Source organism: Marmota marmota, unplaced genomic scaffold (genome assembly GCF_001458135.2).
Source record: "Marmota marmota marmota unplaced genomic scaffold, marMar, whole genome shotgun sequence".
Classification (NCBI taxonomy): Eukaryota; Metazoa; Chordata; class Mammalia; order Rodentia; family Sciuridae; genus Marmota; species Marmota marmota.
The window spans coordinates 86,527-93,209 of record NW_026007297.1 but is presented as its reverse complement, the minus strand read 5'-3'; the positions used below and the strand labels follow the sequence as shown (position 1 = coordinate 93,209).

At 36.2% G+C, this 6,683-nt stretch overlaps 1 pseudogene; it reads left to right on the top strand.

The window, feature by feature from the left end:
- Positions 1-4,738: 4,738 nt before the first annotated feature.
- LOC107133699 lies at positions 4,739-6,103 on the top strand (annotated as a pseudogene).
- The last annotated feature ends 580 nt before the right edge of the window (positions 6,104-6,683 follow it).

Here is a 6,683-nt window from a genome sequence, read left to right as displayed (position 1 = left end):
TGGGGAGAAGAAATGGTGCATGGAAAGGCCAAAATCCTGGAAACCAGAGAACACCCATGTGACTGGAGAGCAATGAGCAAGGGAGGGTGGCCTCACAGGAAGGGCAAGGTTAATGTGGACCCAAATGGCACTCAACTGTTTTAAGCCACCATGTTAGCTGCCAGGGATACCATAGAAAATACCACAGATTAGGTGACTTCAACAAAAGAAATGTATATTATCCAGTTCTGGAGACTAGAAGTCCAAGATCAAGGGGTCAGCAGCATTAGTCTCCTGAGGCCTGTCTCCTTGGATTGCAGAGGGCTGCTTCTCAGCATTTTCACATGAACTATTCCCAGGCTTGAACATCCCTCATGTCTCTCTGTAGATCCCAATTCCCTCTGATAAGTACACCAGTTCTATAGAATTAGGGCCCAATCAAGCTCTCTTTGACCTGGGCATGGTGGCACATGCCTGAAATCCCATCGATATGGCAGCCTGAGGCAGGAGAATTGCAAGTTCAAGGCCAATCTCAGGAACTTAGCAACATCCTCTCTCAAAATTAGAAAATTAAATTTAAAAGGATAGAAAAAACTCTTTTGATCTTAATCACTTCTTTAAAGGGCTTCTCTCCAAATACAGTCACATTCTGAGATTATAGGAGCTAAGGCTTCAACATATGGATTTTGGTAGGACATGGTTCAGTTTATAACAATCCCTTAAAGTATTTTCACTCTTTTTAAGAGAGAAAGCCTTTTTCTTGAAACTTTTAATTTGTTCTAATTAGTTACATATGACCAGAGAATGCATTTTGACACATCATACATAAATGGAGAATAACTTCTCATTCTTCTCTGTTGCCATAATGTAGGATCACACCTGTGGTGTAATCATATATGCTCATATAGAAATGTCTGATTCATTTAACTACCCTCACCTACCCCCATGCCCACTCCCCTCCCTTCAGTCCCCAGTTTAATCCAAAGAAACTCTGTTCTTCCCTAGCATTCCCCCACTTTATGGTGAATTAGCATTTACATACCAGAGAAAACATTCAGCCTTTGGTTTTTTGGAATTGGTTTACATCACTTAGCATGATATCCTCCAGCTCCATCCATTTACCTGCAAATGCCATTTCATTGTTCTTTAAGTCTAAGTAATATTCCATTGTGTATATATACATTTTGTTTACCCATTCATCTGTTGAAGGGCACCTAGATTGGTTCCATAGCTTATCTACTATGAATTGAGCTGCTATAAACAATAGCTGTGTTGCTGTCTTATGGTGATTTTCAGTTTTTTATGTATAAACCAAAGAGTAGAATAGCTGGGTCAAATGGTGGTTCCATTCCAAGTTTTCTGAGGAATATCTTCCTGTTTTCCATAATGGTTGCACCAGTTTGTAATCCCACCAACAATGTATGAGTGTACCTTTTCCCACATCCTTGCCAACATTTATTGTTGCTTATATTCTTGATAATTGCCATTCTGACTGCAGTGAAATAAAATCTTAAAGTAGTTTCATTTGCATTTCTCTAATTGCTAGAGATGTTTAACATTTTTTCATATATTTGTTGATCAATTGTATTTCTTCTTCTGTGAAGTTTCTATTCAGTTTCTTAGACTATTTATCGAGTGGGTTATTTTATTATTATTGGTGTTAAGTGTTTTGAGTTTTTTATATATCCTGAAGGTTAATGTGGGCTGAGCATGTGGCTCAGTGGTGCACTTGAGGTCAAAACAAAAACCCTGGTAACAGAACAAAACAAATTAAAAAAAAAAAATGTAGAAACCCAGATTCTGGTTTTACAACCAGTGGATTAAATTTTTATTTTTGAAAACCCTGCAAATAATTTCTCTTAATTATAGCCAGCATAATTACAAGTACATTTCCTTTTAGGACACTGGTCCTTCACAAACCTGCAACCTGCTTAGATTATCTGCAACTTGTTTAAACATTTAGCTTTTGAGTTTTTGGCTTATCTTTCTTCCCATTTTGAAAGAATCCAGTCATTTTACTTTAGGACAAACATCATACTTTACCATACAAAATCTTTCCTCATTCAAAAACACTCTCTAAAAGACATATCCTAATCCTTATAACTTTGTTTGTATCTTTTCACCCCAATTTTTGGTTTAAAATAAGAGAAAAGATTTGTTCTACTTTTTTTGTCTCTTTTAAAATTTACAGGTTGAAACAAAACATATAAATTTTTAAAATTTAGAAAAATTACTTCTTTTTTAAGAAAAAATTCTACACTCCTAAATATTTTCATTAAAATGCAGCTTAAAAGTCTTTCTCCCTTTCTCTTTCTTTCTGTATAGAATTGCACATGTTAATTAGAATATTCACTCTTAAAAGCCTTTTTTTTTTTTTTTGTAACTGAGATTGAACCCAGAGGCACTCAACCAGTGAGCCACATATAGCAGTCTTTTATATTTTATTTAGAGACAGGGTCTCAATAAGTTGCTTAGGTCTTTGCTAAATTGCTGAGGCTGGCTTTGAACTTGCAATCCTCCTGCCTCAGTTTCCCTAGCCACTTGGATTACAGGTGGGTGCCACTGCACCTGGTAAAGTCTTATTTTTAAGTAAAGATCCAGGGAAAAGTTATTTTCCTATATATTAACAGTTCATAAAAATACATTTAACAGATAGATACCTGGTATAATTTAGAAAGCTAAGACTTCTTGAATTTATATTTAGCAATCGATTTATCAGTATTTTGTAAATGATTCAGATGTTTTATCTCCATCTATATAAACATTTTCCTTCTTATATTTACTAATTTGCCCATTTTTAGATTACTCATGAAAACCAACATATAAGACCAGCATAGTTAACACCTTATTTCTTTGTCAAACCTAAAAGTTGATGTTGTATTTTAAACATAGAAAGCAATGGACATTGTGTCTTGAACACCTAAAAGATAAATAAATATTATCCTGAATGGCCAGGAACATGAGGGGAAAAAAAAGGTTAGAAGTTTTAGACTTTTTATCTTTTTATGTATTTATTTATTTATTTTTGTGGGTGGGTACCGAGGAGTGAACTCAAGGCACTCAGCCACTTAGTCACATCCTCAGCCCTATTTTTTATTTTATTTAGAGGCAGGGTCTCACTAAGTTGCTTAGTGACTCACTTTTGCTGAGGCTAGCTTTGAACTCACAATCCTCCTGCCTCATTCTCCGAAGCCTTTGGGATTACAGATGTGAGCCACTGCTCCTGGCTAATTTTAGACATTCTGAATTTTATTTTACCAACAAATTTAAATTAGCTCATTTGTGATATATCTACTTACATTAAATTTTATTTATGAGACAGAATAATATGTTAATATGTACTTATTAATTTGTAAAATGAGAGTTGAATACAAATTACATTCACAAAAAAATTGAACCAAGCTAAGGTCATATGTTTATATGACTGTTGTCATTGGATCAGGAATGTCCCCCAAAAGCTCACATGTTGAAGGCTTGGTCCCCAATGAAACATTGTCCAGAGGTCAGGTTTTGGGTAAGTGATGTACTCATAGTCATTCTGACTTTATCAGTGGATTAATGCATTTGATGGATTCATGACATGAATGAACTACTGGGAAGAGTTACAAACTATAGGAAGGTTGGGAGGGTGGGAGGGGGATGTGCCTTTGGAAACTACTTCTTATCCTTGACCCTCCCACCCCCTCTCTCTTTCTAGGCTGCCATGAGCTGAGCATCTTTCCTCTGCCATGCCTTTCTAACATGATGTTTCTGCTTTGAGCAAGCCAACCATGGACTGATATCTCTGAAATCATATGCCAGAATAAATTCTTCTTCCTCTTTTGGATATTTTGATCATAACAATAAAAAACTAATAAAACAACTAAACATTATGATTTTTTTGTTTGCACACCATATCTCAGCTTTGAGTCAAAATTTCCACATGAAACAGCTTATACAGAGAAAAACTTTCTAATCTAACCTCTAATTACTTCAGTCTCAAATAAGGTAAAGAGTTAATTCTTTGATTGCATTTTGCAAGTGGGCTGAGATTAAAAACCAAAACCCAAAAAACCTCCAAGCAACACAAATAACTTCCTATCTTAGTATAAACAGAAAGCCAAAGAGATAAATATAGGTAGATAGCTATAAAGCCGAAAGCTTTTACATGTTATGCTTAAGATTGCAGTTTAGAAATCATTTTAAACCTCGAGTGGTGGACCACATATGTAATCCCCACAACTCAGGAGGCTGAGGCCAGAGGATCATAAGTTGGAGGTCAGTTTGGGCAACTTTGTGAGAGACCTTGTCTCAAATAAAAAATAAAAAAACCTGAGGATGTAGCTCAGTGGTAAAGCACCATTGGGTTTAATCCCCAGTTCCACACGCACACACACACACACACACACACAAATAATTTTGAAGGGCACATAGAAATGTTTCAACTTAGGCATGCTGGTCAAACAAAGAGTATCACTTAAGTGTGCATAACACAAAAATAAATTTGTGATAAGAAGGGCCATAAAATAGAAGGTGAGCTCACTAAAAAATAATTCTGGGGAAAAAAATCTGTCAAAAATAAAACAGCTGGGTATATCCTAGCCCTAGGAATTCCAGGGGCAATTAACCTGGGTGAATGTTTGATTAGGATGTGTTCAGTGTTATCTCCAGAACTCATTTTGTGAGAGGGCTCTTGGGTGCTGCAGCAAGAGTCGGTGAAATAACAGAACTCTCACTGCCGCCATCAAATACATCTCTTAGCCCTTATCAAAAACACAGATCCAAACTAATAGATAAAAACCCATAAAACCCCTACCCTCGTACCCCACCGAATATTCCCTCCATGTCTCCAGGATTTTCACAGACAAATGAAATAAAGTAAGCATTAGAGATACTGTTGAAGGAACATACAAAGAAGCCCAACTATTCACAACTGGGGAGTAGCTCAAATGAAGAACCTTGAAGGCTATGTGGACTTTGCCAATCTCCCAAATCAAGTTTACAGAAAGTCAGAGAAGAGAGGGTCTGAATTCACATATGGTAGTAGGTGAATCTGGACTAGGAAAATCAACATTAATCAACTCATTATTCCTCACAGATTTGTATTCTCCAGAGTATCCAGACTGCTGGTGGAACAACCCAAAGTTTTAATCAAAGTAGGTGGTGCTCAATTGCTGCTCACAATAATTGATACCCCAGGGCTTGGAGATGCTGTGGACATAGTCATTGCTGGCAGCCTGTTATTGGTGACATTGATAGTAAAAATGAGGATTACCTAAATGCAGAATGTTAGTGAACAGACATCAGATGCCTGATAACAGAAGTACAGTATGGTTACACTTCCTTGCTCCTTAAAAACTGGATACTGAGTTTATGAAGTGTTTGCATGAAAAAGTGAATAGCATTCCACTTACTGCCAAAGCAGACACACTTCCACTGAGGAATGCCAAAAGTTTAAAAAACAGATAATGAAAGAAATTCAGGAACATAAAATCAAAACATATGAATTTCCAGAAACAAATGATGAGGAAGAAAATAAGTGGTTAAAAAGATAAAGGACCATTTACTTCTTGCTGTGGGAGGCAGTAATACTATTATTGAAGTTAGTGGCAAAAGGGTCAGAAGGAGGCAGCATATCCTTGGGGTGTGGCTGAAGTTGAAAATGGTGAGCATTTTGATTTTACAATACTAAGAAATATGTTGATAAGAACATAGATGCAGGACTTGAAAAATGTTAATAATAATGTACACTATGAGAATGACAGAAGCAGAATACTTGCAGCTGGAACTTACAATGAAGTTGATAAAATAAGAATAAAGGGCAGCTTATGAAGAGCTCTCTGGCACAAAGGGAAGGAGAAAGGAGGGAGTGTGTAGCCAAGATGAAGAAGGTGGAAATGGAGATGGAGCAGGTGTTTGAGATGAAAGTGAAGGAAAAGTTAAAAAACTGAAGGACTTTGAAGCCGAGGTGTAGTGACGCCATGAGCCAATGAAAAAGAATTTGGAAGCCCAACATAAGGAACTAGAGAGGAAATGATGTCAGTTTGTGAAGGAGAAAGCAAACTGGGAAGCTCAACAATGTACTTTAGAGCAACATAACTCCTCAGGGACCTTGGAAAAGACCAAGAAAGGGAAGATCTTTTAAACTCTCTACTGATATGCCAGATTGGACATCAGTGTTTGTGGGCTCCATTTGACCAATTTGCACCACTTTTATCCAGAATGATGGATTTAACAGCAGACAAAAATTTGTTGTTGTTGTTGTTGTTATTGTTGATGGAGATTAAGATGGCTTGAATTGGGTAGTGGATTGTGTACTTAGAAAGTTACAGTAACTTTCTATATTTTCTTTTCCTTTTGAAATTTTTTATTCAAAAGATCTTTTCAATGTAATTCAATAGAACATTGTACTGTTGTATAATCATGCTCTGGTGGTCTAATTGTTTACAGGATATTTCAAAATAAAGGGACTCCGGAAGGTTTTTATCAAGGATAAATTGCCAAAAATGATGCAAACTATGCTTCTCTAGGATAATTATAATACAGTACCATTCATTGCAGCGTATACAATAATGTAATTTAGTCTAACACAGTTGACCCTAATTTTTGACACTTCCATTGTTTAAAAATACACATGGAAAAAAACCCAATATCCTCACAATGCACCAAGAGCTTTTTAGTAACAACTGCTTTTTGTTTTGGATTCTTTGCATACATGTTATTCT